This window comes from Molossus molossus, unplaced genomic scaffold, assembly GCF_014108415.1.
Source record: "Molossus molossus isolate mMolMol1 unplaced genomic scaffold, mMolMol1.p scaffold_m16_p_1, whole genome shotgun sequence".
NCBI classification, from domain to species: Eukaryota; Metazoa; Chordata; class Mammalia; order Chiroptera; family Molossidae; genus Molossus; species Molossus molossus.
Window position 1 is genome coordinate 145,026,152 of NW_023425344.1, and position 27,187 is coordinate 145,053,338.

Below are 27,187 nucleotides of genomic sequence, written 5' to 3' on the forward strand. Positions count from 1 at the left end.
GTAACCTCAAACTCTATAACTTTTCAAATGTTATTGTTTGCAACAGAAAACTATTGTTAAATAAGGAGTAAGCAGAGTTAAACATTTTTTGAGTACTAGAGATACAATGCACAGTTTTGTAATATTACTTAAACATGGGTAATCTTTCTGAATTCTTTTACTACTGGGGCATAGTACTGAACTTCTGGTAAAATACATATTCTTTGAAATATTATTTAAGAAACACCACTCTACAGTTAATAATTTAGGTTATTAATTCAGGAAAAATACTTAAAGCATTTACTACTAAGTTTTATAGTTTAGCATTACAGAGATTAAAACATAGCCTCAGTTCTCAAGAAGCTCTAGGTTTAGATGGGCAGCAATAAAATAATGACAGAATACTTGGATAGATACTGTGGTAGGAGCAAAGATTCTTGGAACCAATACTGTAATTGTTTGAAGTGAGTTTTGGAAAATGATGTTGCAGTTCATCTGTTGAAGAGGGAGAGGGGGCCTCTTAAAGGGAAGGAGTGCCCAGTGGCTGCACAGGGCTGAGAAGAAAGGGGCTACTTTTTATGCACTTTCTATTTTATATGTTTAAGTTCAGAACATCTTTTATAAGTTTTGAATGTGTACAAACTCAGTTTGTAATGTGTAATTTTATAAATTAAAAATTGTTTTTGCTGCTTTATAGGATGACCTCACACCACTTTCACTTGCTCAAAGTGAAAACAAAGACCAAATTGTGGAGTTTTTAGTAAGGAGGGGAGCAAGAATACATGCAGTCGATGAGATGGAGAGGTATGGTTCACCGTTTGTAGATGTTAATACTGTTCTAAAGTGGAAACAATCACTCAAGTCAAAAGAATTAAATTAATGAGAGGATTAACTTATAATTATATAGTGAAAGTATCAATACATCATTAATTAGATAGAAAAGCAATTATTCTGACTGAACAATTGGAAGAAGAGTATACTGCAGGATTCATATTTATAATATTGACTGATGTCATTTGCAGTATGATCTTTTTTATTGTATGATTTTATATTATTTAGAGGGGTTTCATAGTAGTTTTATATTGTATAGACCCTATTAGTTTACTTTATGATACAATAGTAAACTTAGTCTCTTTTCAGTTTTTTAAATCTTTACTTTGTATGTAGTTTTTCTTAAAAGGTGTATATTAAACATAAATAAGAGTTGATTTTGTCTTTTGGATGAGTCTTTGCTTTGAACTTCTTTCTTTGATGAATACTGATGTCATTAGGTTATTCCTAACTGACTGTGAATAACTGCTACCAGATAGAGTGGGCTCATCAGTTTCTCTCCTTTTCCATATCTACTATATTTTGATGTTTTTATTTTTAATTGGCATGGGTAGAAGGAAGAAATATAACTTTAATTGAACAAGCATTTCTATTAATGAAGATAAGTCATAGGTGGGTGATAAAGAAAAAAAGAGATGGGCTTTCAGGTCACACGAGACTGGGGTTAATGCTTAACTTCACTACTTGCCAGGTGTGTGACCTTGGGAACATTACTTATCATCACCAAATATGTTCCCTGATATATAAAGGAGAATAATACTATATCCTTCCAGGGTGGTTGTGTATGTGATTATTTAGTATTTAACTTATGTCTAGCACTTGGTTATCAGCATCATTAACTCTACATATGACTATTATTATTACAATTATTAATATTGTTTTAAGCCAGCCAAATAGCTTTTATTACCTAACATCTAGCTGACTTTGAAATACAATATATCAGACTAAGGATGAAACAGAAAATTCTTAATTTAAATCTTTATCTACTTCATATTGGTGACCTCAGCATAGTTACTTATCTGTTAGAGGACTTTAAATTAGCAACTTCTACTATGCAATACCCAAGTGGGACAAGAGGCTTCATTTTGGTCTCTTCATTTTAACATTGGAGGTAATTTACAAAGTTGAACACTTCAGTGTGTACATTGTCAGTTCTATACAAACAGGGTATTAACTTGTTAAGAAGATTGAATTAGCTGTTCTATAAGTAATGTAACTTAAGTTCCTGAGGGTGAAGTTCTGTCTGTGTTATATATGCAGCCCTCATGCTTGCTGTAAATGATGAGTCCACAATACAGTCAGGCTGCTTCTTCAGCAAGGTACTGATGTCTTTTCTCGAGATAATTATGGGTGGACTAAAGAAGAAAATGCTTTTGTTAGTGGCTTTAATTTGTAAGTGTCTACTTTAAAGTGCTAGCTATCACTAAACTGAGGTTTATAATTTAACTGTTACTTTTTATGTAATAGGTGAGATTTCATAGTTTGGTTCAGGCAGTTTGGGAATGGAAGTGAGTGAATTAGTCTGTGTCATCAGCCAGAAATATAGCAATAGACTAGATTAGTTAGAAGTAGCAGTGGGCCAGATTGCTAAAGCCCCATCCATGACTCACCAGTATCCACCTGTGACAAGTAGGATTGTATCTTCTAAGCCTTTTGGGAGTGGACAGGGAGATGAAGCATCATCCTCATAAAGATCTGCAGGTTCACAGTCTGAGTAGGTAGAGAAGGGGTAGCAGTAGTCCAGGCCAGGTCCTGACATCTGTTTGTTTTCTGCCATTGGTATGATTAGCTATAAAAATAGGGAGCATTCTGTTATCTGACTTCATGGGGTAATATATTTATAAATAAATTTAGTTGCATGTTATATAATAGCTGAGATACCCTTAATTACAAACCACAAAGAAAGAACAGCTAGTAGCCAAAATTAATAACATTTTCTGAAAGTTGCAACATTTATTTGAATGTTAGAACCTATGAAAACCCCACATTGGGGTTTATTTGGGATTCCAAAATAGTTTCAACAAATAAAGTTCATGAACAGATTTTGTTTTTGCCTTCCTATTTCTCTGAGCATGTCTTTTTGCTCTATTGTCTCATTTACTCATCCTAACAACCCTGTAAAATAAGGTAGTAAGATTCTTATTTTGTAGAGGACTGAGCCAACAGAAGTAACTTGTGTGAGAACAAATAGCTGTTGATTATAGAAGTAGGGTGTCTGAGACATGACACTTGCCATTATGTCAACTCGAATTAATTCACTGAACTATACTGCTCTCAAATCATGGCTGTTTCATGTTACTTTTTTTTCTTTCATTACATGCTTAATAAAAAGTTTGTAGAACTTATAAATTTAAAGTGTATGGTATGATTAAAATCTTAATATTAGCTCTGATATTATCTGAAATACTCCAAGAATTTAATAGACAGTGGGACCTCAGTTCTCAAACTTCATTCATTCTGGAAGGCTGTTCAAACACTGAAGCAGTTGTTGCCCATTAGAAATCATGTAAATTGAATTAATCCATTCTAGACTCTTATAATGATTCCATGTTTTAACCTTTTTTATAGTACATGTCTCATGTATTGTGTAATATAGAAATAAGCACTTTAAAAGCACAAAGGACATAAAATATAAATGAAAATTTAATCAAATAAAAATGAAATGCACAGTAAAAAATGAAAATTTAATAATAATAATAAACAGCAACAAAACCAAAAAAACATGAAAATATTCACAGCACAACTTCCTGAGCTGTTAACAGCAGTAAACTGACTCATACTCATGCATTCTCTCCTTTGTTACCTGAGAGACATGTGACTGATCATATAGATACCAGCATGAAAGGGTTGTCAGGTTGAGAAGTGAATTGTTTGAGATGGGAGACAGTTGAGAACCAAGGTTTGACTGTATTTGGAAAATATTTTTTATGTCAGTATTAAGAGAGTAATATTATTTATCACCAGTTTTTATACACAGCAATCAACAACTACCTTCTGAATATAAAGAAGAAAGGAGACCTAAAACTTCTTCTGAAAGTAGCAAAAGTGTTGGTAAGACCTTTGATAGTAAACTACTCTTGGTGATCCTACCATAGATAATTAGATGTAAGAAAGTTTTGATAATGAAAGGGCACTGAAAAAAATGTGTAAATTGCATGTATAGTTATACTTTCTTAATATCTTTTCTAGTAGTCTAGTATTCAGAATTATTTAAAAGTTAATTGTAGGTAATTTAAAAATTGGGGCAACAGTGTCTGAAAAGAAGTTCATTTATTTAATCATGACCCCTAAAATCTCATATGATATCTTTATGCAAATAAAAAACAAACAGATTTTATGTTAGGATTTTGTATATTTTCTCTATAATCACATTAAAACAAATTAAACTTATTATTTAAAGAATTATTTATTTATTTATTTATTTATTTACTTTTTGTTAATTCTCACCCAAGGATATTTTTTCCATTTGTTTTTTAGAGAGAGTGGAAGGGAGAGAGGGTAGGGGAGAGAGAAAGTGAGAAACATTAAAGTGAGAGAGACACATCTATCGGTTGCCTCTCAAATGTGCCCAGACCAGAGCTGGGGATCAAACCTGCAACACAGGTATGTGCCCTTAACTATAAATCAACCCGTGATCCTTTGTTTGGTGTGGTTTGAGAGCCAACACTCTAACCACTTATCCACACTGGCCAAGGCTCTTTTGTTTATTTTTTATGGCAAATGGATTACATTTATTAAGTGAATACTCGTTATTGCATAGTGATTTGTCTCACTAAAAAAGTAACTAAAACTAGGAACTCAACAATGTTTTCTTGGTACTGTAAACAAATGGCAAATGATAAGAACTGCAACACTTAGCCAGTGTGCAGCAATACCAATGAGATTATTTTTTAAAGATCTCTTTGTACAGAAGTCAGAAAGGCAATGACTGTTGAGAAGCATAGGTTATCTTACATATTGTTATTATCAACCTCATTCCTCAGAAGTCGAAACAGAATGAGATACACTGACTTCATTAGAACAAGATGTTTCCTTCTGGTGTTGGATAATTGTCATGATGCTATAATTTTCGTAGAACAATATGCTCTGTTGCCATTGATCAAAAGGTAATCATAATAAATATTCAAATAGCCTAACTCAACAATCATAATAAAAGTACAGCAATGTTTCACAATAACAAAAATGCCACTGCACTACTCAGATGTGGCACCTAGTTCATTGTGCAATCTGAACTGTGTGAGGACACCTTGGACTTAGTAGACCTTTATTGAAGAACTTGTGTAGGTTGCTTCTGCAAGTTTTAGAAAACACAAAGATAAAATAGAATTTTTGCATTGAACGTGCTCATAATATCATAGAGCTGTCCCTAGTTTATTTCTGTGGTTTTTTTAAACAAAATTTTCAAAGAAAATTTTAATATGCAATTATTCATTTGTTCGATTAATGGTTTACTATTTAACTCTCAAGTGTCTTTTAGGTACTAAGTGTAATTCTGATGTTACAAAATTCAAACATTTTAAAAACATAGTCCTTGCCCCCCAGGACCTTGTTATTATCATTGTCATTTTTATTATTTACTATACTTTATGCAGAGCTTGCTTGGTACCCAAGCTCACTAGGTGCTTATAATTATCATTATTATTTTTTTTACTGGTGTGTAATATGTGCCAGACATTTTTAAGTGCATTATGGGGAATTGAAGTTTTAAAAAAGTGGGTAGAATTTGCCTTGGACTAGTATCAGTCCATTATAAAGTTTTCACCCATCCATGCTGAAATAAAAAAGTCAGGAAGCTCCATGTATTCAATTTAAAATGTGTTTTTGTAGACCTATGTGTTTTTTATTTGTTTTGCTTTAAAAATCTTGTTCTTTTAAGACATAGCACCTGGCTGGTGTAGCTCAGTGGTTGAGCATCTACTCATGTACTAAAACATTGTCAGTTCAAATCCTGGTCAAGGCACATGCTCTGGTTGTGGACCTGACCTCCAGTGGAGGTCAAAGGTAGTGGCCAATCAATGGTCTTTCTCATTGATGTTTCTATCCCCCCTCTCTCTTCCTTCCTCTCTCTAAAATTAATAAAGATTTTTTTGTGGGAGGAACAGGTTGAACAAAGAAACACAAGCAAGAATGACCTTTGGAGTGTATAGAGGACAATGAGTCTTGCTGAGCCAGTTCAGAGTTCATGTTGGGGAGCATTGAGGCATCATGTTGGATACATAACTTAAAGTCATGGAAGGCTTGGAATGCCAGAACCAAACATTTGCAAAAATAATAGTGTGCCCCTGAAGATTTCTGAATGAAGATGCATGCAGTACCTCACAAAAGACTGTCTTGAAGGTCAGAGACTAGACAAGAAGTCAGGGTCTAAGAAATATAAAGCACAATAGAGTAAAGTCAAGCAATGTGGGCAGATAACATGAAGCCTGAACATCAAGAAAGTCTTGAGAGTGAGGATATGCCTGCCCTGGCAGGAATCCCTTGTAGTACCACTTTGGGTCAGAAATTATGCCCAGGGTCCTAAGTGTGTATGAGCAGAAATGTGAATCAGTTAACCAAAATTGAGTTGCAGAGTTTTGGACAAATCCTGATATGACCAAAGTGGACTTTTAGAAAAATGAACCGGTCAGTGTTAGAAAGAAAGGATTAACACAGAATGAAGCCAGGTTTAGATGGGGCAGTTGAAAAAAATAGTAATAAAAAATGACTGAACTGATAGGGTCTTAGGCAAAGATTGTAACTGTGGGCATTGAGAGGAAGGGTGCATATGAAAAATAACTCAGAGTAGAAATGTGCCAATGAAAGGTGGCTCTGAGGTTTCAACCCTGGTGAAGACGCAATGGTTCCATAGAGAGAAATACATGAGTTAGGAAAAGACGTTATACAAGCAGATCTCAGCTTTTTCTGCTTTGCTTTTCATGACTCAGTAGAGCTTGGCTGGAAAAAACATGCACAGCACATGGCCAGTTGTTCTATGAATAACTGGGACCTCCACTAAATCCCTAGCAAATCTTTCCCTATTCCCCATTAAATTGTGTTAATGGGTCTCAAAATTCTGGGACAGATTTCTGGTCAAGTTTTTAGAAAAACTATTAACTTTAAAACTTTCACACACACACACACACACACACTCACGCTCACACACACACCAAATGGTCCACAAAACATTCTTCTTTCTTTCTGAAGGTTTTACAATGCATTGTAATCATTAACCAGCCTTTCATTATTAAGCTTAAATGACCAATGGAAACAAATAGTTCTGAGACCCTTCTTCCACCACTGGTTAAGACTGGGGTGGCAGGTATTGGGAATACCTTAGCCTTCTGAGCTTTCTGGGCAGTCACAGTGACTTTCCCAGTTCCAGCTGCCTTCTTGTTTTGCTTTGATGACACCCACAGCAGCTGTCTGTCTCATGTCATGAACAGCAAAATGTCTCAGAGGAGGGTAGTCAGAGAATCTCTCAACATACAAGGGCTTTCCAGGAACCGTATCAACAATCGTGGCATTACCAGATTTCAAAAACTCTGGGCCATCTTCTAGCTTTTTCCCAGAAAGATGATCAATCTTCTTCAGCTCAGCAAATTTGGGAGCACTGTGAGCTGTGTGATAATTCATCACAGGTGCATATCTGGTGTTAATTTGGTCTGGATGGTTCAGAATAATCACCTGAGCTGTGAAACCAGCTGCTTCCATTAGTGGATCATTTTTTCTGTCACCAGACACTTTGCTATGATGAACATCTTTGACAGACATGTTCTTGACATTGAAGCCCACCTAGTCCCAAGGAAGAGCTTCACTGAAAGCTTCATGGTGCATTTCAACAGATTTTACTTCAGTTGTAACATTGCCTGGAGCAAAGGTAACCACCATGCCAGGTTTAATACCACCAGCTCCCCTTGACCCACAGGGACAGTACCAATACCACTAATTTTGTAGGCATCCTTGAGGGCCAGACTCATGGGCCTGTCAGTTGAACCAGTTGGTGGCAGGATGCAATTCAGAGCTTCAAGCAGTGTGGTTTCACTGGCACTGCCATCTTTACAGGTGACTTTCTGTCCCTTGAACCAAGGCCTATTAGCACTTGGCCCCAGCACATTGTCACCATTCCAACCAGAAACTGGCACAAAAGCTACTATGTTAGGGTTGTAGCCAATTTCCTTATGGGATGCTCTGACTTTCTTAACAATGTCCTCATATCACTTCTGATTATAGGGTGGCTCAGTGGAATTCATTTTGTTAATGCCGACAATTAGTTGTTTCACACCCAGTGGTGTGTAAGCCAGAGGGGCATGCTCACAGGACTGCCCATTCTTTTTGGTACCTGTTTCAGCTATACCAACACCAGCAGCAACAATCAAGACAGCACAGTCAGCCTGAGATGTACCTGTAATCATGTTTCTGATAAAGTCTCTGTGTTCCGGGGAATCAATGATGCTTACATTATACTTGCTGGACTCAAATTTCCACAGGGAGATATTAATGATGATACCATGCTCATATTCAACTTCCAGTTTATCCAAGACCCAGGCACACTTGAAGGGGCCCTTACACATCTCAGCAGCCTCCTTAAATTTTTTATGATTCTTTGTTGTTCCTACCACATTTGTAAATCAAATGGCCAGTAGACGTAAAGACTGGAATCTATGTGTCCAGTGATGATGACGTTGATAGGAGTCTTCCTTTCCAATTTGACTTACATTTAGCAGTGATTTGTATGACACCCGTGTTCTGGAGGCAAAACCATTGCAAAAAAAGTGTCCCATGGAGATCTCTTAGTGAAATATTTTTTCCCCCTTAGTTTCTGACCACATCAGAATTTTGAAGTAACTTTCAGCAGTTATATTTTTAAAAATTTTCAATAACTTGGGCACTCTCTATTGTTTAAATACTGGAAAATGTATGCTGAAACTTGAGCAGGTACAACACATTAGAATGGAAGTGTTTCAGTATATAAGTAGGTTACCTCTAGGTAATGCATTTGATAAAATGTTTTCTCTAAATTAGAGCTTTCTTTTTTATTAATCAGATATTATCTTTCAATGAGGTCATGTCAGATAAAATAGATTATAATGGTTATTGGTCAGAAAGAGTTAAAATAGTAATGTTCAGTTTGAAAAAAAAATCAAATGTGATGTTAAACAATAATAACCATTTATTTAATATTTATGGGTTTTTTAAAATTTTTTATCTTTATTGTTGAATGTATTACAGATGTTCCTCATTTTTCCCCCACTGACCCCTTCCTTCCCACTCCCGCCCCCCTCCAGCCTTTTCCCACACTGTTGTCTGTATTCATTGGTTATGCATATAAGTTCTTTGGTTTATTTCTTCCCACCCCCCCCAACCCCTTTCCCTTTGAGGTTTGTCAGTCTAGCAATGAATTTGTACTTCTTAATCCCTTCACCTTTTTCACCCATTCCTCCAACCCTCCTCCCATCTGGCAACCAACAAAATGTTCTCTGTATTTATGAGAATGTTTCTGTTCTGCCTGTTCATTTTGTTTGTAGATTCCATTGTCAATAGATATGTATTTATTGCCATTTTGTTTGTTCATATATTTTATCTTTTTTTTTCAAAAAGACCCTTTAACATTTCATATAACAGTTTGGTGGTGATGAACGCCTTTAACTTTTTCTTGTCTGGGAAACTCTTTATATGGTCATTGATTCTAAATAACAGCTTTGCAGGAAGAGTAATCTTGGTATAGGTTCTTGCTTTTCATCACTCTGAATATTTCTTGACACTTCCTTCTGGCCTGCAAAGTTTCTTTTGAGAAATCAGCTGACAGCTTTATGGGAACTTCCTTGTAGGTAACTAACTGCTTTTCTCTTGCTGCTTTTAAGATTCTCTCTTTATCTTGAACCTTTTGCATTTTGATGATGATGTGTCTTGGTGTGAGCCTCTTGGGGTTCATCTTGTTTGGAACTCTCTGTGCTTCCTGGACTTGTATGTCTGTTTCCTTGACCAAGTTAGGAAAGTTTTCTGCCATTATTATTTCAAATAGGTTTTCGATTTCTTGTTCTCCCTCTTCTCCTTCTGGCACCCCCAAGATGCAAATGTTGGCATGCTTGAAGTTGTCCTAGAGGCTCCTTACATTATTCTCATTTTGGGGGGATTCTTTTTTCTTTTTGCTGTTCTGATTGGGGATTTTTTGCTTCCTTGTATTCCAAATCAATTGTTTGCTTCTTGGCTTTACCTACTCTGCTATTGAATCTGTGTAAATTATTCTTTATTTCAGTTAGTGCCTCCTTCATTTCTGACTGTGCATCCTTTATTTCTAACTGGTCCTTTATAATTCTCTTGAGGCCCTCACTAAGTTCAATGAGGTTCTCACTAAGTTCATTGAGCATTCTTATAAGAAGTATTTTAAACTCAGCATCTGTTAGGTTGCTTATCTCCATTTCGCTTAGTTCTTTTCCTGGAGTTTTGTTCTGCTCTTTTATCTGGGACCTGTTTCTTTGTCTCCTCATTTTGGCTGCCTCTCTGTGTTTGTTTCTGTGTATTACTTAACAAGAGGTATGGGGCTAGCTGAGACCAGATGCTGCTTGTTTGAAAGAATTAAGAAAAACCTGAAGCAGGAGCTAAGACAGGCCAATCCTATGGTTAAGCAACTGGCAAGAGCTTGGGTGGGCCTGAAAGTTGGGTGGGACAGGGCCTCAGGGAATCACCAGGGAGGGGAAACCAGTGTGAGCAAGGTTGCTGAAGTCCCAGATATGGTGACTGTCTGCTGCCCCAGGAAAGGGCTCACCAAAGGAACAAAGGCCTCTGACAGCACATTTGTCCTGCAGAAAGCCCCCTCTCCAGCCCTCCATCTAATGCCAAACAGCTCAGTTCTTCCCTGTACATCTCTGGTGCCCTTTGAGCTGCCTCCCTTCCAAGCTTAGAGGGAGAGAGTCTAATAAGTCTGTGTGCAGGCCCTTTAAGAAAAGCTGCCTGGGGCTCCAGCCACCTCAGCCTCCCTGAGCCTCAGTTTTTTCAGCCAGAAGCTATGGAGACTTCTCTTCCTGGCACTGGAACCCTGAGCTGGATGCCTGGTGTGGGATGGGGACCCCTCAGTCCTTAGGGAGGACCTTCCCAGCCAAGGTGTCCTGATTTTTATCCACCACACGTGGCTGTGGGGCCTGCCCATCCACCTCCACCCCTCCTACCAGTCTCGATGCAGTTGCTTCTTTAATTCTGTGGTTGTAGGACTTCCATTCAGCTTGATTTCAGGAAGTTTTGAATGATGATTGTTCTGTAGTTTAGTTGTAACTTTGATGTGGTTGTGGGAGGACACGATACTGCATTTACCTACGCCGCCATCTTGACTGGAAGTCAAAAATATTTTTCTAATATTTATGGTTTATAATAAATTTATTTATCTAACATACTATGTCAGAAACTATATTAAGTGCTTTATATTCATTTTTTTATTTCATTGGCATATAATCCCATTAAATAAGTACTTTTATTATCCTCATTTTCCAGATAAGGAACTGTGGCCAAAGAGATGAAATTGCCTCAGATTATGCAAAGTTAATCAGGGACTGAGCCAGGACTGCACTCAGGTCCAGTGTAATTCCAGAGCCCTTCTCCTTAACTGCCACATGTGCTGGTCTCTTCTGCTTGAGCCAGCAAGCAAAGTGGTTGTGAATTTTACTAAGCCCTCAGCACTCCACCCATGAAAGATCTACTATCTGTCATGTGTGGAGAAAGTAATGGTTCATTTGCAAAACATGCCACTGAATGTTCAGCAACCTGCTTTCTTACATTCTTGGCAATGTATATCATTATGTATTGAACTAGACTCACTGCAGTGATAACCCAAATTTCATAAGTTGCATATAAACACAATAGAAGTCTTTTGTTGCTTTGATGACTTTATTTGGACTCAGATTCTCTATAAACATCTTAAACTTTAGTTGGATATGTGGAAAATTATTTTTAAATTGTTTTAAGAAAAAGCCAGGTATTAACAACAACAACAACAACAAAAATCTGGGACACCAAACACTGTTTAAAAAATATCATAAAATAAAGTTTACATTTGAAAAATCTTCTATAATTTCAGAAACTAATTTATAAAATGTATATTATATGTGAATGGTATTTTTTCTGCATCTCTTTCTAAAGTTGTGTTTTAATAATAGAAACAAAATACATGCTAAAGAACTTGAATTTTACTTTTTTCTTCACCTATAAGACTAATGAAAAGTTGTTTGTTTGTTTACTCACAGCTAAATTTTTATTCTTCTTGCGGGGTGTTTATCTGCTATGCAGTGCAGACAGTACCATCAGCACTTCATGAGCCACACTATATGGCTGTTGAAGTTCACAGTGAACTGATTATCTCTGCTTTATTTCATACAACTAGGCACGTGATCTCTAGAGCTAGAAAACAACAGTTTTATTTTTCTAATGTGTTGCAGTTTAATTTAAATAGCAAAATTAGATAAGATGCATAATGAAAAGATTTAGGAAGAAAGGTGTTTTTTAAGTTGATTAATTTCTTTGTCTCAGAAGTGGCAAATAAATATATATGTAATATAACTCTACTGTTCTTAGTTCCTTCTAATGGGTTGTTTATTATTTTCATTTATTTTGAAGGTTAACTCACTTATTATGTTAAGCCACTTATGGGGATGTCATTGAATATCATTTTTGATATGTAAAACTTTTTGTTCTGAAGATGTAAAGCAGTACAACAGACATTATAAAGTAGATATAAATTGTTTATATTTGTATTCATATTTAATATGCTGATTTATTCTTTCAAAATTTTAATACTGAGATAGATAACATATTGTGTGAATTATGCTGAATTCAAAACTGAAAAAACACTTCAAACCAATGGCTATATTTTTGTATACAATGGGTTTTGTCATCATTTCATTTTAGCAATAACATTTGGTGGTTAGAATGTGTTGCCTGATCGGCTGTTTTTGATGTCACAAGTATCTCTCTAGTCAATGAGTACAAAGGAAGAGAATGTGGCTTATGATAAGTGAAGAAAATTAAATATGTATGACTTACCTTCTTGGAATTTTCACCTTCTTCACATTTGAAAATAAAATGAAAAGTTCAGTGAGAACAAAAATAAAAGGAATACCATAATTTAAAAAGCATCAAAAAGATGTCATATAAATTCTCAACATTATTCTAAATTAGGTCACACTAAATAATGTAATTAGAAACTTTGAATATTTGTCTTTTGGAAAAATGGAGATTAATAGTAGTGGGAGTCAGGGTAGGAGGTTATGGATCTGTGAAAGTTTTGCAGGATAATTATCATCTTTCACCTTAGTAAATAATCATAAAATGATACCTTGCACTTATAAGAATAGATGATGCCACAGAGGAGTAGGGCCACAAGCATAATATACTTTTTGTAAACTTTTAATAAGAAAAAGAGGTATTTATGATGACAGCCCTGGATCTTCCATCAAAGGACCAGGAATCAAGGAAATTTGCTTTTATGCTTTGTCTTGCCTCCTCTCAAGAGGGAAAGAGGAGAGAGAGTAGAAGAGGGAGAGAATATGAGAATCAATGTATAAAATTTTAAATACACAAGAAGAAGAATGTTTTTACAATTCTACACAGACCAGAGATTCAAGGCTCTGAGAGCTGGTGCCCTTGGTTGTAAAATGTAGTGAGCAGCTGAGAGCACTTTTTGTGGTGCCTCAGCTCCATAGCCTTTACTTTTCTTCAAACCATCTCCCAGGAAAAGCTGCATTTTTGCTTGTTTGTTTCCAGAATATCAAGCAACAAGCACATATGTTTTAAGATCTGACAAACATGCTTCCCTAAAACTATTTATAAATTAAATGTTACATTAACAAAACAACTAAAGAGTTATAGTCATTCAAGAAAGTTTATTACAGATGAGTTTCAGTGTTTTCCACTGTCAGTGTTACTACCATGCAAAGGGTTTCCCACTTCTGCCCTCCAATTGCCTGCTATAGTCCTTAGAACCAAGTCAATTACCCAAGAAATGAAATCTGTTCTAAACAGTTACCTAAAATAATCTATATTCTTTTCTACCTTGATTTACCCTGTTTAATTTTCATCATTAATGTTTTTCCAGTAGATTTTAAACTCTCAAGTAGTTTACATCCTATCAAAAGTGAGGTAAATTATTTTTAATAAACAAAAAAATCTTAATAAGACAATAAATAGTCATTATCAAAAAAACAAAATGATAGCTTTCATTGTAGCTATAACATCAAAATCATTTTGAAAGAGAATTATACTGTTCTAAGAATTCTCTTGTTTTGGATTCATATTCAGAAAAATATTGTTTTAAACAGATAATTTTTATTTAAATAGAAATAAATAATTATTATATTGTGCATAGAAGAGTCTTGCTTAATAATGATAAAGTATGACAAAGACTTCTTTAGGCAGCATAATGAAGTAAGGAAGTCGGCCATGACTCAGAATACATAGATTCTGAACTCATGCTTAACCCCAAACAATCTGTATAATATGACATTAGCCAAGACTTTTTATGTCTCTAAGTTTGTTTCCTCATCTATGACAAGATAATGATAAGATTGCCTGGAATGACATAAAATAATATCAGAGAAAAAAACAGATAATACAAATTATAGCATTATCATTATTTTCCACTTTTATACATAGAACAACAAAATATTAGAACATTATATATCTTATGTCTTTCTTAAATTTATTTCTCAACAGTACCTGTTACACAATATTATATCAGTTTCAAGTGTACAACATAGTCATTAGACATTTGTATACCTTATGAAAAGATCAGTCTTTATCACTGTCACACAAGGCAACATTAGCATGGCTGAAAGAAGAACTGTGATTTCTTGTTTTTCACCTCAGGCTTTACTTCAACCCTCAGACTTAGCCAAAACATTGAAATGCAGCCTGATTGAAAAGGCCAAATAATTATTTTTTTTAAATGCAAATGCCTATTTTCTTATTTGAATTATACCAAATAGCCACAATTTTCATAGATTAATTTGTTACTGCAACTTATTTTAACCATTTATATACTTTGCATAATATACTCAGACCATTTTTCATTCATTCAATAAATTGCTGTTGAGGTCCAAAGAAAATTGAAAACATAAAGTCATGTAAAAATGTATGCATAAGTGTTCATAGCAGCAATATTTATTATAGCCAAAGAAGTGGAAATAACCCAAATTCCCATCAACTGATAAATGTATAAATAAAAGGTAGTATATCCTTACAGTGGAATATTATTCATCAACAAAAAGGTATGAAGCACTGATACATGCTACAGCTTGAACAAAACTTGACATTATGCTGAGTGAAAGAAGCCAGACACAAAAGACCACATGTTGCAAGATTCCATTCATGTGCAAAGTCCAGAACAGGCAGCTCTACATGGACAGAAAGCAGTTTAGAAGTTTTCACCTGCTAGGGTTGGGGGGAAGACAAATGCAAGTGACTGCTTAATAAGTTCAAGGTTTCTTTTTGCGGTGTTGAAAATATTCTGTAATTCAACCTTGTAAATATACTAAAATACATGGCATTGTATAGCTTATATTGAGAAGTTTATGGTATGTGAATTATATCTCAATAACAGATAATTCTAAAAAAGTATTGAGGGGCTTTGTTAAGCACTGTTTTAGATCCTGGAGTAAGAGTAATAGATAAAAATCTGTGCTCTCTTGGTAATTATGTTCTGGAGGAAGGGATGGAGAAACAGAAAAGATAAATAAGGTAAATATCTGAAATAGTATTTGAGATAGAGAAAGCACAGAGAAAAATAATGAAGCAGGAAATAGACAATATCTGACAAATAACTGCTTCTTAAATTCATGTTACTCCTTAAAACTGCTCAAGAAAAAAACTTCATTCTTATGAATAAGCTCCAAGTGGTTTAACTAGTAGCAGGTGGTATTTTAGAGAACAAGAACTCTATTTTATTTATCTTTATGGCTTAAGTTAATGGCATATGTTGGAACCACAAACATAAGTAGAAGAGTGAAGGGAAGACCCATCACTTTCTGTGGTTTCTCAGCCAGTCCCAACTACAAAACATTCATTGCTCCTAAAATAATGACCATTTCACATGTTATCTCCTAATTATGTTTACCCTCCTACCTGCATATTTTAATGAACAATGACATTAAAATATCTGTATTGTCACAGAAGGATCTGTTAATTTTGTAAAGGAATATTTTACTTGGTGACAAGCTGGGAGAAGAGCACCCATGTTCTGTAAACTGTTCTCTCGATTTTCACAGGTGTATATATCATGTAAAGCGTGTTCGGATTGTTTTGATTCTTCCTGCTTTCCATCATTTACCCAATTCACTCTTCCTCACTTCTCCTTTTGAAGATTAGAGATAACAAGAGTACATGAAATGAAAAAAATATCAAAACACCACATGAAAATAATAAAAATATGTCAAAACATGATGAAGGAAGAACTTGAGACTAATGAGCTTGAGGAAAAAAATGATGTCATTTTAGGGGCTCTTTTAATTTTGAACTCAGATCCCATCAGGCCAGAGCTCTAGGCTGAGTGGGCTGAGAGGCTCGTGGCTTATTTGTGATCTCACTGTCAACACTGGGGGGCTGCAAGTCAGATTTTCTGTCCCCAGGCCTTATAAGAAGTCTTTTTAAAAACACTTAAAAGTTTTTTCACTTTTACCTTTGACATCCAATATTATATTAGTGTCAGTTGTACAACACAGTGATTAGACTTTTATGTAACTTATGAAGTGATGCCTCCAATTAGTCTAGTACCAACTGGCACCACTCAGAGTTATTACAATATTACTATATTTCCTATGCTGTAATTTACATTTCTGTGACTATTTTTATAACTGCCAATTTGTACTTCTTAATCACTTCACCTTTTAAAATTAGATTTTTTTTTTAAGCTACGTGTAGTAGACTGAAAGTCACATTCCTGTGATCAGGGCCAACTGTACCCAGCAATGAAATGCAGCCTCCCCTGTGTGAAGCACAATGATAAGCATGTGGTAGACCCTGCTGCTCAAAAAATAAAATTCCCATCCATCTGCCAGTGGGTCTCAGTTGCTACTTTTAGAGAACATGTCTTTGGTTTCTTGTATTTATTTTCAGTTTCAAAGTGAAAATATTGTGGAAAAAAGTAATGAGACACTGGGAATGAAGACAAAAGTCAAAGGGGGAACCAAGTAACTCATCAGTGTGTAATGTGGAATGTAAAACACAAATACAGCAGCAGACTTTTATAAAGAGTTCAGTGAACAAGGTGATCTAAGTTGAAGAAACAATAACACTAGAGCCTTTAGAAAATTATTATTACAATGTATGTCTTATAGTGGGTAATGTCTAGAGCTCAGATTGAATATCTATTGCAGTTTTCACATTCAAGCAGTAACCCACGAAATGACATTGCTACAGAAGCATATGAGGATGAGCTAGTCATGGGTTGGTCTGATCCTACATGAACAGCAGTGTCAACTCAGCTTGGAGTGAGCAGAGCTTGGATCCAAAGGACATCTGGGTAATACTAGTATTTCTTTTCTATTTCAGATTAGTCCCATTTATACATATGAGTATCTGTGGGTTGGTGTATATGTGTGCTTGCGTGTGTACATATGTGTGTTAGAAAGAAAGAAAATGAGAAAATGTACATTTATGTAAGAACTAAAGACATCAAGTGCAGAGTTAATCCTGTTCTAAACCATGCAATCCTGGTATAAATTAGACTGCACAAACCAATCTTGATAGTCTCAACTGACTTTTTGGTAGTCATATGATAAACTTGTTATACATGTTCCATGACATGGTTTATGACATTTTGCTGATGGAAAGGTAGGCTACATCTGTGAGCAGAGAGCCTAGATTATTTTAAATAATCTGTGATGATATGTCAGCATTTGGAGAAAGAAGATGCTTTTAGTATTTAATAGTCTGCTGTTTCCTAACCCTAATCTAACATTATGTGTAACTTAATCAATGGCTACCTAATACTTCCAATATTGTCCAGGGATATGGTTTATCAGTAGACAGTATGCTGTGTTTTATTATGGTCCAGACTTAGTCTGGCCCATACAACTTGAAAGTTCAAAGTTCTTTCTCCATGAAGCAAGGCTAGCACGCATGGGTTTGTCTTAAAGTTTCAATTCTGTGAAATAAAACAAAATAATTAAATAATTAGAAGGTAAGAATAAGAACAAAGTTGATGAGTAGAAATGTTAGAAAAAAACGTAGAACAATTTCCTTAAGAGCTCAAGTTTATTTCATTAAAATAACTTTCATTGATATTATCTGGCTGAGATACTAAGTTTCATACCTCTGTAAATTTACTCTTGTTCTGGCAGGGTGAGCTGAAAAAACTCTGTGCCCAGCTGGGAATATATAAAAAGAAGAAGATGGCCACAAATAACCCCCACCTCCAGAAAAGTGCTGCTCCAAGAAGGGCTTAGGCCATTCTATTATGAGGCATATAACTGAGATTCAAGACACAGTCAGCAGACAGTGTTCCAAAGAGGACAAAGAAGTCACAGACCCCAGCACAGCCAAAAGCACTGCTTTTGTTAGAAAGAAAGAACCCACAGGAGTTTGGAAAACCCAAGGAGGAGTCCCTGAAAGACTGAGTTTTCTCCCTGAAAAAATCCCACAGCACTGACGATCCTGTGAGAGACCAAGCGGAAGAGTCCAGTAGCTTACCCACTGACAGCCAAGAAGAGGAAGCTACAGAAAATTTCACACTGCAGGCTTGGTCTGGTAAAACCTAACACAACTATTAAAGAAAATAGGCTGAGTCCACAGAGTCTGTGCCTTTGGTGTGTAAGTCAGCAAGTTCTCACAGTCTCACCTCAGAAAAGAAGCCAGGGCACCCACGCATTTCTATGTTACAGAAGTCTCTCAGTGTCATAGTGAGTGCCAAGGAGAAGACTCTTGGATTATCTGGGAAAACCCAAACATCAGGTATGGAAGAACGTAATAAATCCCAGAAACCTCTGCCAAAGATAAAGAGACACACAGAAAATACTCAAATTCAGATAATGTAAAGACTAAAGATTCTGTTCCCCAAAACTCCAATCATTTGAAAGAGCCAAGAAAACCTCAGAAAGCGGATTATGAAGCAACAAAGGTCCAACCCCCTACTGCCAATTCTGATAGGAGCCCAGGCACCACAGAGATAAAGGACAGCTGTGACATAGGGAAGTATGCCCTTGGGAGATCTATGACCTGACCCCTAGTCCTGTGCCTTCAGAATCAAAAGTTCAAAAGCACGTATTTATTGCAGCTTCTGAAATGGAGAAAAATCCAACTTTTCCTTAAAGGAGAAATCTCATCACAAGCCTAAGGCAAGTGAACTATGTCAGCAGTCCAATCAGAAGGGTGTAGCCAAGGCTGAGGTCTGCCCTTGGAAGAGTCAAGGTCAGGCCCTTTCTGAAGAAGAGAAGCATTTAATTTCCAAGACTAAGGTTCCCCCAGGGAGAGCAAAAGATGAGAATGGTGGTCAGCATTGCGCAGCAGTGTGTGTCCTAGGCAATATAAAGAACATTATAGTATCTAAAGTAGAGAATGAAAATCTCAACCAAATAGGAGACCAGGAAAAAAGACAGTTTCTTATAATTCAAGTAATAATTTCAGCCTTTAACATAAGTTGAGGTGTGTCCTTGGGAGTTTGAGACCCCAGGTGAACCAAATGCCAGAAGTACTGAACTTTACCTGCCTCTTTGACTTTAAATGTGAATAAGATAGCAGAGCCTCAGAAATAAGAGGTCTGGGAAACATTTGAAATGTAGCATTCCCACAAAGATAGGGAAGAAACCCTGAATTCGATAAGACAGAAGATATAAGGATCAAAAAATTCCCAAGGAGTATTTGTCAATCAGGGAAAATGTGAAAGGCATGGTTGGAAGAGACTAAACAGGGTAGAGAAACATCATCATGGAGAGGTTAGACTAGCCAAAAAGTCTTTCCCCTGGTAACACTAGAAAAATCTTCACAATTCAGCATGTTTAGAAGAAGTAGCTCTCAATGTCTCTGCCCTGATCAACCCATGGGTTGATCCTAAGCAAGACAAACCTGAAAACATAGAAGAGGTACTATATTTGCAAAGAAGAAGATATAAATGAATATGTAGCTGACTGAAAAGAACTTATATTACCTATATAACCTTGATAGCACTGCTAACAATGCATCCCCAAAATACCTTTTATATTAATGATTGCTCTCATTTCTTATAAATGTATGTTTCAGTACATTGTTGTGTCTCATATTCAACCATTCCAGATTGTATAATATAATTTTTGCAAATAACTTTGATATTATGTGACACATATTTATGCAATCTTCAGCTACTCAATTGTTCTTGCAACTTACAGAATACCTGTTATCTATCAACGTTACTTGATTCTTGAAGTAATCAGTAAGCTTTCTCTGGCTTGGGAAGTCATAATTGTTATGATAAAATCTTTTAGTTTTGTGCTTTATATATTGCAAATTTGAATTAACTTTATTATTTTATATCATGGTTTGTTATACTGTCTTAATCAGGGTTTTTAATACAAGTTGAGTTACTTGTTTTGCACTTCTTGTTAGGACTCATGCTGTTAATGTTGAAGATCATGTGATCCTACTTAGTCTTATGTCTCAATAAGTTAAGGACAACTTACCTATTGTTTGAAGTCAGAAATAGATAATGCCTTTATTGCCATTAATTTTCTCTTTTAACACTTTTAGTATGTCATACTTAGCAGCATTTTATAAGGAAGAAGCTAAGAATGAGAAAAATCTACTGTGCATTATTATTGCCATTGAAAAGGGACGCCTCTAGTAATGACATGGAAATCACAGCAGTACTGTAGAGCCAAGAAACTTGCCTTTCAAAGCAGACAGAAAGGGAGCTTCTGAGAGCCCTTTCAAAGGGTTATTTTTTTAAAAGAAAAAATTATCATAGCATCAAGATCATTGTATGGGTGTATTTTTATTATGCATACTAAATATATAATATTTTCAATGACCTTAAACTATTTATTCTCATAAACTCATCTTCATTGTTTCTGCTAGGGGTAGAACTTGTTGGCTGAGATCTCAAAGAGATTGATAATCTGATTTATTCCAAGCCTATGAGGTGGTGTGGGCCCATCCTTCTCCTAAGCATTGGAAAACTTACAAGTCCTGCAAATTGCCATTGTAAGCCACCTAGCTCAAAATTTAAAATGCAGAGGTTTCTTTGCAAGGCAAAACAGCCCCAAAGCATATTTTTAGAACTTACTGCATTCCACACTGATCACTTGATGTGAAATCCTAAGCTGCTGATTTAGCCCTGTTGATGTCACCATGTAAAGAGATTTTATTTCAAAGCTCAGTCTCATTGTGTTTAAAGATGAATCACTTAAACATGGAACCCATACTTTCCTTTCTCTCATGCTCAACACTGAGGCTCAATGGCTTCAACCTGGCCAGGACACTCAAAGTCTCAACCTGGCCAGGACACTTCCAGCCTAAGCAACTTTTTAGTTTCATGAGCCACAAGAAAGACACGCTGGGAGGATAAAAGATGAGAAAGGGAGTCAGCAGGTGGATATAGGGCTGTTCTTAGAGAATATCATTCTCAGTGGATGGTAGAAACTAGGACTTCTCCATATTTGTTATCAAAATTTTCCCAACGATTTTTATTCAGGAGTAAGTGAGCACTTCACCATGTTGCAAAGCTGTGCACAAATCTCCCTCACCCAGTTCCTCACTTTGTGTATTACTCAGGGGGTAGGTTTGGAGATAGAAAAGCTATTTTTTTGTGTGTTGCCTTTATTTATTTGCTTCTTCCCTTTCTTTCCAATCAACACCTACCTACTTGGTGACTTATAAATACACTGAGGTATATTTGTATACCATTTTCCAGACCCATGTACTTGTTTAACTTCTATCTGAGATCTGTTAGCACTTTATTCACTCTTTGAGAAATAAGCAGTCAAGTATCAGTGACTTTTTATTGCACTTCGGGATAAGACTGCTTGAGGTGTGGCTTAAAGAAGACTTGCCAAAGTTCACCCTAGTCCATAGATTTTTCTCTACCAGCATAAATCTGTGAGACTGCCTAGGGTCTTTCCAAGAGTTGCATTATCATTACTTATCACCAAGAGTTTAAATCTATAATTCTTGAGGTTATTTTCCCAGATCGATAATGAGAAAGTAAACAAACACAAATAAGGTCACAAACACTTGCTAGGTTGTCCTTTTCAGTGCATGTGCAGGCTGCATCCCGTCCTTGTTTTTAAGCCAGTGTTTATAAATAAGTAGATTTATACCAATTTAATAGAACTTTGTATTTTATGCCAGAATTAAATGCTTTATGACATGAATTATAACTCAACCCATTGTAAACTTTGGTGGCATTATGGATCTGAAACTCGACAGTTTCCTTGTATTTGCTTCATAGGTTTCTGCATGCAAGTGATGACAGGTAGGACTGAAAAACACTGCCTTTGACTTCTAGCATTTAGCACCCGAGAGTCATAGAGTCAATAAAGCTGTTAGTCTCTTTACTCAATCTGTGGTTCTTCTGAAACTATTTGAAACCTACAGCATCCCATGAAATATTTAGTAAATTTATGTTGTGACATGTTGTAGCATGTAAATAATTATAGCATCTCTGCAATAAAATGCATTTATTTAAAAGTGACTTGTGGTGATTTATATGTTCATCTGTTGAAAATTGAATTGATTTTCCTAGCCAACTTTAGAAGGAATCCTATGTCTTTGGCTTTAGCACACTTATACACATACACTCTCATATTGCCAGATGAGCCAGATGTGGTCTCAAGCATACAGGCAATCATTTGGAGCCAATAAAACCAGTTAGGACCAGTGGTTCTGATTTAAGAATATTCTAACCAATTGGGAACTAATTCATCTACCTTTTTTTTTTCTTTATTGATTTTAGAGAGAGAGGAGGGGAGAGGAAGAGAGTGACAGAAACATCAATGAGAGAACATCCACTGGCTGCCACCCGCATGCCCCCCACTGGGGACTTGGCCCACAACCTGGGCATGTGCCCTAAATGGGAACTGAACTGGTAACCTCTTGGTACATGAGTTGATACTAAACTACTGAGCCACACTGGCTGGACTTAGCTACCTTTTTAAATTTTAATTTACTGAACACACATACCAGATAATCAGCTAAGCAATGACAATAATCTTAAGATGAAAAAAAAAATCCAATAGCTTGTAGGCCCATAAGTGTATCCCGCACTGCTGTGGTGATGCATAGGAGATTCGGACTAAGTCACAGAGTCAGGGAAGGCATAATACAGAGGGCAAGATCACCAGGTTAAAATTCTGCAGAGGCATCAGATATGAAAGGGAAAGAGTATAAGGCTAGGAAGGTAATTGTGCACAGCCTTGCATGCCATGCTTCAGATTAACTACAGCCTCATCTTGGTGGACTGGGAGCTATCAAAAAGCTTTAAACTGGGCCATAATCAAGTCAGGTATTAGAAGGATTATTTGGGGAGCAGCTCAGAAATGGACTAAAGTAGGAAGAGACCAGAGGCAGCTAGAGATCAGTTGGAAGAGAGAAGAGGAAAAGGTTATTGGTTATTTCATCAAAACACATTTCAAATGGCTTTATTGTTATGTTACACTCATATGAGGCCAGATCAATCAGAGTAATTAGATAACTGTGTCAAATATAAATGTTCCTCCTAAGATTGTGGACAATTTTGGATAATTTCAAGCTTTAAAGCCCTCACTGAGGATCAATAGACCTCGAATCATCTGCTCTGAGAAAAGCTGTGGAATAGGATACCAGCTTCATGCCCTGGGAAACCTTGGTGCCAGCCTGGCTAGGAAGGGAGCAAAGGGCTTGCTGCAGTGTGGACTCAGTGCCTGTCTGCAAGTGGCCGCTCTCTGAGACCGCTCCAGGGAGAGAAGCAGAGTGGCCAGAGGGCAGAGGGAGCTGGATCTGCCTTAACCCTGTAGTCACCTTTCCTTTGAAGGATTCACAGTGACTGTCCTTTCCCCATGTCTTCACAGCACCGTGCAGTCCACATTCTACAGACTCTTTTGCTTACACATACAATCAGTAGTTTCAGCTCATCGAGTGAACCTAACTGGCTAAGACAAAACATGTGTGGGGATTAACAAATCATGAAAATCAAGTAATTTTGCTTTCCTATATGATAAGCAAGATGGAGTTTTTTCAGTGTTTGTTGGGATTGCTTAGATGACATCTGTATTATTTTTTCATATATTTATGAATGAAGATAGACATAGGTTCTTTGTTCTAAATTTAGGAATGTTATATTAAAGATACCTAAGGAAAATATTTCTATCCAAAATTGACTCAATCACCCAAAACATAATCCTGTAAATTTATTATTCTAAAACAATGTAAATTACTTAAAATTGTATTATATCAGCATGTTTCATCCTTTTCCCCTTGAATAGTTATGAAGACAGAAATAATACCCTTCTACTTTTGGTCATTTTCTCTTTAAACATTTGTTTCTTGGAAAGTACAGGAAAACTTCAAGCGCATTGTATGTTCTAATTCAGTGTTAACTGGTTGAAAGGCAGATAATGTAATGTATGAATTGATTTGTAATTTCCCCTCTCGTTCTCTATGATGTGAAAATAATACTTGCCAGAAATAAATCTATCTGATCAAATGAAAATGGAAAATGAGAGGAAAATGTAGGAAAAGGTCTGTGCTGCACAATAGTCACATTTCTAGAAAGAAAATAAGCTACCTATGCAAATCCAAGGTTCAGGAGAGTTGTCATAGAGCACATTCCCATTTCAGTTCAGTTCAGGAAAGGAGGGGGTGAGGGGTATCTCCTCTTTTGAGTACACAAGAAAACAATTTTGTAAAGAGTTTTCCCCAAAACCTATCATAGGGTTTTCTTCCTCCATACCTTTTGTCTTGCTGCTTGGTTTATGTGAAATTCTTCCCTCCTCCTTCTCCCTGTCAATATCTTGCTTCTACACCAGTATGTTCATGTAATTTACTGTGCAAAGAAAACCTTTGAGAGTGAAGTGCAGTATTGCAATTATGCTTAGATAACAGCACAGACTGGGATAACCCAGGCAACCCGGATGTTGGTTTGCCCTATTCAAGGAGAAATGCCCCACTTCTTCAAGAAGCCTTTCCTAACACCCAAGTCAGGATGAATTTCTCCCTCTTCCTCTTTGCACACCTGAGAAATCTGTTTCAATCTGTTACTGCATTGACTAGCAATTTAGTTAGTTCATCCTGTTTGAACCCTCTGCTAAATTAACATCTCCTGGAGGGCAAGGGTTTTTAGAGTTATTCCACACTTCATCAATTTCAAGCAGTGTGCTTTGCTGTGAGTTCAATCAATATTTGCCAGATTGAAATTTTAATTAGTAATCATTGTCTAAAGTACACTTGAAGAGAAAGGAAAATCCAAGGGTTGGATGAAAACTTGCCATAGAGTTTCTAAAATGTGGACTACTGACTGGTCTTCCATCTACATTCTGGCCATTCCTAGAATGTGTGCAGATTATGACTGAACCACGTTAACTCCAGCTCCCCAGCATTGTGGGGTATTGATTTGTCACTATAAGAACAGAGAAGCCTAAGGTTTGGGCCATGGCCCAGTTTGTTAGAGCTATAAAACACATCATCATACATTATAAAATGTAAGAAGTATTTACTTTGGCTGTGGGAACTTGCTTGAAGTTATTTGCACTCTTTCTGGAAAGTAAAGCATGGGGAGGTCTGTCTATAAGACTCCACAGGAGACTGAGGCCAGGCTTTCAGCTGCTCTGAGAATGGAGAGTCTGAGCAAACAGCGGGGTATGTGACTGCCTTTAGAATTTCTTATCTTTGCATTTCATGTTCTGTAGAAGTAGTCATAACATGCACACGCATAACTTTGTTCTAGATATGAGCAAAAATATAAAGGTTACATGTACACACACACACACACAGATACTTATTTGTAACTTGGAAAATTATAAGAGCCATTTAAGTTTTCCAAAGATATGAAGGTCATAAATTTTTCTTTCTCTCACATCTTAAAGAGGATATGCTTCCTCCAAGTGAATGGGTCTGATGCACTGAAGGGTGAAAATATTTGGGTTCTCAAGATTCTGTTCTCCTGGGCTAATGCCTGGCCTTTGGGGAGTATCTTAATTATTGAGGGTATAAAAATAAGCCAGTCAGAGAAAGACAAGTATCACATGATCTCACTTATATGTGGAATCTAACCAGAGACATGGAAGACTGAGGAATCTCAGAGATTAGGGGGAAAGGGGGGGCTGAGATTAACCAAGAACTTGTATGCATATATGCATAACCCAGGCACAGACAATAGTGCAGTAAAGGTGGGGTTGGGGGGTTGTCAATGGAAGACAAAAGGGGAACATCTGTAATACTTTCAACAATAAGGATAAATTTAGAAAAATTATAAATAAAACATAAATAACCTAGTATTTACAAAGCACCTCGATCCTCCTCAGCTCAAAGAGGAGTTACGGGAGTTCACACAGGCATTTTACATACCAGTGTGTACTCCATAAGGCACATTTTATTCTAAGGCCTTATTTATTTTCACATTTTTGGTTTATCAAGAAAGTACTCATATGCTTGTTTCCTGATTCATTTAAAATATCAAAATTCTGGTAATCCATTTGCATAATTTGTATCTCAAACATAAATTAAATAGAAGTAAATTTCTAATACCTATGACCATTTAGCAGTCGCACTTTTTTTATTTTTAAAATTCTCCTTTTAAAGTATATGTGACAGATGTTTTGGTTTTATTACCTTAATTATTTTTCTACATTATAATACCCACATTTTCCAAGTATGGGATTTCTCACAGCCTCAGGGTTCAGAAACAGCCCCAAACCTGAAAGTAATGAGTGCTTGACAATGAGTGGAGCCAAAATGGGCAAGAAATGCTGAAAACACTAAAGGCACAGAGGCGCACTGTGAAAGAGGCCAGATGTAACTGCAGGAGGTTGTTAAAGCCTAGTGCCAGTGGGACCAAACTGAGGAGCATCAGAATAAAAGCAAAAAAAGGGGGGGAGGATAACAGTTAACAAGAAAAAAATATAAACAATAGCAAAAGCTGAAGCTGTAGATTGAACAAATAATAGCAGAGATTAATAGTTGCCCTGGCCAGTTTGGCTCAGCGGTTAGAGCATCGGCCTGCGGTCCAGAGAGACCGGGGTTCTCTCCCGCTAAGGGCATGTACCTCGGTTGCAGTTTGTCCCTGGTCCTGGTTGGGTCGTGTGGGTGGCAACCACTCAATGTGTCCCTTTCACGTCGATGTTTCTCTCTTTCTCTCTCCCTTTCACTCTATCTGAACAGAATATCAAAAAATGTCCTCGGGCGAGGACTAAAAAAAAAAAAAAATAGTAATGGGGCAGCAAAATAGAGACTAACATTATACACCAAATGACCTCAA

At 36.4% G+C, this 27,187-nt stretch overlaps 1 pseudogene; it reads right to left on the minus strand.

Annotated features, from left to right (window-relative positions):
- Positions 1-8,485, minus strand: part of LOC118643108 — a 9,658-nt pseudogene extending 1,173 nt beyond the window's left edge.
- Positions 8,486-27,187: the final 18,702 nt, after the last annotated feature.